This window comes from Anopheles moucheti, chromosome 2 (assembly GCF_943734755.1).
Source record: "Anopheles moucheti chromosome 2, idAnoMoucSN_F20_07, whole genome shotgun sequence".
NCBI lineage: Eukaryota > Metazoa > Arthropoda > Insecta > Diptera > Culicidae > Anopheles > Anopheles moucheti.
Window position 1 is genome coordinate 65340173 of NC_069140.1, and position 3832 is coordinate 65344004.

At 51.5% G+C, this 3832-nt stretch overlaps 1 long non-coding RNA gene across 1 annotated transcript; it reads right to left on the bottom strand.

Annotated features, from left to right (window-relative positions):
- LOC128309633 (uncharacterized) lies at window positions 1-1971 on the bottom strand. Its single transcript, XR_008288860.1, has 3 exons — window positions 1764-1971; window positions 237-617; window positions 1-164 (listed from the first exon to the last, which is right to left on the bottom strand). It is a non-coding gene; the product is annotated as an uncharacterized LOC128309633 (long non-coding RNA).
- Between the last annotated feature and the right edge of the window lie 1861 nt (window positions 1972-3832).

Below are 3832 nucleotides of genomic sequence, written 5' to 3' on the forward strand. Positions count from 1 at the left end.
ACACTGTGCGGAACGAGGCCGATTCGTTAGAGGTTGGGCTGCGGATCTCGGGGAGGCATCAAGGAGCGGTGGTATACGACCTACGACAGGTACACACCTTGCGAGATCTCTCGTTGCCAGCACAGACTCTGTCGATCGAGAAGATGGTGAAGCTGCATTCGTACCTAAAAGGAATCCCAATCTCTTCATACACGAATGTGGTACCGCGCATCCTGATAGGCGTGAACAATATTTACCTGGGGAAACCGCTACGCTGTGTTGAAGGTGGTTTCAACGAACCAATCGCCGCAAAGACAAGGCTCGGGTGGACGATGTTCGGTCCGTGCAGCGCATCCGGTCCCGTAAGTAGCACCGCATATAACAATTTTCATTTGTGTACCTGTAACGAGGAAAATAGTCAGAAGCTGGACATGGCATTAAAAGCGTACTTCTCTCTGGATTCCATTGGAGTCACCGCTTCCCGCAAACTGATACCGAAGGAAGAAGAACGCGCGGTTGAGATGCTGAATACCGGAACTAAATTGATAGGTGACCGGTATCAAACGTCCCTATTGTGGAAGTATGACGACGTGCGCCTACCATGCAATCGCGAAATGGCTCTCAAACGTTATGTGTGTCTGAAAAGGAAATGTGAAAAAGAACCGAAATTAGCGAAGGCGGTAAACGATAAGATGCGTGAATACGTTGACAAGGGATACATTCGGCGTATGTCGGCGGAGGAAATCGCGGAGCGAACGGAGAGGGATTGGTATCTCCCGATCTTTCCGGTTCTCAATCCGAACAAGCCCGGCAAGCTACGTATGGTGTTCGATGCAGCTGCGCAGGTACACGGAGTTAGCCTTAACACGTTTTTGCTCGCAGGTCCAGATCAACTGGTGGGGTTGGTTCAAGTGCTATACAAGTTCCGGGAGTATCGAGTCGCTGTAACGGGAGACATCCGCGAAATGTTCTTCCAGGTGCGCATGAATCCCGCCGACCAACGGAGTCAGATGGTTCTGTGGGACGATGGTAGAAGGTCAAGCGGAGAGCCCAGCGTCTATGCCGTCTCCGTAATGACGTTCGGGGCGGCTTGCTCACCCGCTAGTGCTCATTTCGTAAAAAACCTCAACGCGGAGAGGTTCGTGGATCGTTTCCCACGAGCAGTGCAGTGTATAAAATACGAGCATTACGTGGACGACATGCTGGCCAGCGTCGAGACCGTTGACGAGGCAGTCACTTTGGCGGAGAACGTAAGGTTCGTGCATTCGAAGGGCGGTTTTGAGATAAGAAATTGGTTGTCGAACGAGAAGGCCGTCTCACACAGGTTACGGAGCGGAGCTAACAACGATACGTCGATGGACATGTGTTCAAATCAAGGTACCGAAAAGGTACTTGGTATGTGGTGGAATACAGCTGACGACACCTTCACCTTTCGAATAAATCCGCGTATCGATGTGAAGCTACTAAAAGGTGGCAGATTACCCGCAAGGCGTGAAGTATTGAGCACACTAATGATGATTTACGATCCTTTAGGACTTATTGGCCATTTCCTAATGTTCCTCAAAGTTCTCTTACAGGATCTATGGAGATCCGGTATTCACTGGGACAAACCAATTGAAGGTGAAGCTGCAAGGAAGTGGTTGAGATGGATCGGGCTACTACCAGAACTGGAGAAGGTAACCATCAGGAGGTGTTACCGAACCACAACGTCATCGAAGGCACCGAACGTACAACTGCACGTTTTCACCGACGCTAGCGAAAGTGGAATGGCTGCTGTGGCTTACCTGCGTTTCGAGGAAGACGGGATAGTAGAGTGTGCTTTAATTGGGTCCAAAACACGAGTCGCACCGCTGAAACTTTTATCCATACCAAGGTTGGAGCTTCAAGCGGCGGTGATAGGAGCACGATTCGCGGAGCACATCATCAAGACGCATCGGTTGAAGGTTACCAGGAGGGTGTTCTGGACGGACTCGCGGAACGTTGTGAGCTGGATACGATCGGACCATAGGCGATACAGCACGTTTGTCGCCTTTCGGGTGAGTGAGCTGGTCGAGACGACAGAGGTTAACGAGTGGCGGTGGCTTTCCACTAAGGTCAACGTAGCGGATGACGGGACGAAGTGGCAGGGAGTTCCGGACTTAACCTCATCCAGCAGATGGTTCCGAGGGCCAGGGTTCCTGTGGGAATCTGAAGAAAAGTGGCCAATCAATAGAAATGATCCGGGTGAGACAGCAGAAGAGATACGCAAGAGCGTGTTACACCATACCGTGGTTGATGCTGTAGTCGACTTCACTCGTTTCTCACGCTGGAAGAAACTATTGAGAGCGGTCGGTTATGTTCTTCGGTATATCGGGAACACTCGGCGACGGATTAGGCAAGTGAAGAAGGTGACAGGGCCACTGACACAGGATGAACTGCTAGCTGCGGAACGGACACTCTACACGTTGGTGCAGTCGGAAGGGTTTGCTGCCGATATTAAATGCCTGCGCAGCGATGCGCGGAAGAAACATCCTTGGAAACAGGCGATTAACCGGAACAGTGTGCTCTACAAGCTTTTGCCTGAAATTGATGAAAACGGTGTACTACGTATGAGGGGACGACTGACAAATTGTGCGTTGTTAGGGGCTTCGTTTGCAAAGCCAGTTATCTTACCAAGAAGACACCCCGTCACAGATCTGATCATCAGAGACTTCCACGAGCGCTTTTGTCATCAGAGCCACAGAACAGTGGTGGCTCAACTCCGGATGCGGTACTATATACCGAAACTGCTAGTGGAGTTTAACCGGGTACGACGAGACTGTCAGCAGTGTAAAATATGGAACGCCGTGCCAAATCCACCCCTGATGGGGGACATTCCTCGGCAGAGGGTAGCAGTGTATCAACGGGCCTTCACGTATACCGGTCTAGATTATTTTGGACCGATACTCGTGGTCGTGGGACGTCACTCGGAGAAGCGCTGGGGAGCGCTGTTCACCTGTCTTACTACAAGGGCGGTTCACCTCGAAGTAGCTCATGCACTAACAACTGCTTCCTGTATTTTAGCTATCCGCCGGTTCATCGCAAGAAGAGGCTCGCCGAGGGAGATAATAAGCGATCGGGGTACCAACTTCGTCGGGGCGGCGAGAGAGCTCAAAGACGCCTTGAAGGAAGTAGATGAAAGCACGCTTAAGTCGAGGTTCAATAGTCCTGAGTTGAAGTGGAGCTTCAACCCGCCGGCAGCACCTCATTTCGGTGGTAGTTGGGAGCGTCTAGTCCAGTCGGTAAAGAAGATACTGTGTAGCTTCGATTTACCACGATTGCCCACGGATGAACTGTTACTGTCCACGCTAACAGAAGTTGAGATGATGGTCAACTCCAGACCACTTACATACTTACCGATCGACGATGAGCTGGACTGTCCGATAACGCCGAACCACTTATTGCTCGGTAGTGCCGATGGGAGTAAAGCAGCCGCTTTTTTCGATGATTCACCGACTTCAATACGGTCGTTATGGGGTGCCCTGCAAACCAACGCGGATATATTCTGGAAGCGGTGGATTGCAGACTATCTACCAACACTCACCCGCAGGACGAAATGGTTCCACCCGGTGCCGCCGATCCAGGTGGGAGACGTAGTGGTAATCGCGGACGGGAATTTACCGAGGAATACCTGGCCAATGGGACGCGTTCTAGAAGTGACCCGTGCTAAAGACGGTCAGGTTAGAAGGGCAACGGTGCAAACGACATGCGGGATACTAGAAAGACCGGCAGCTAAGATAGCGGTTCTGGATGTCGGGAAACGCGAAACGAACGAATGAGGCGCGCGCGAGATAGGGAAACCGCGTGGTTTCGTGACAGATTAGGATGCATAAGA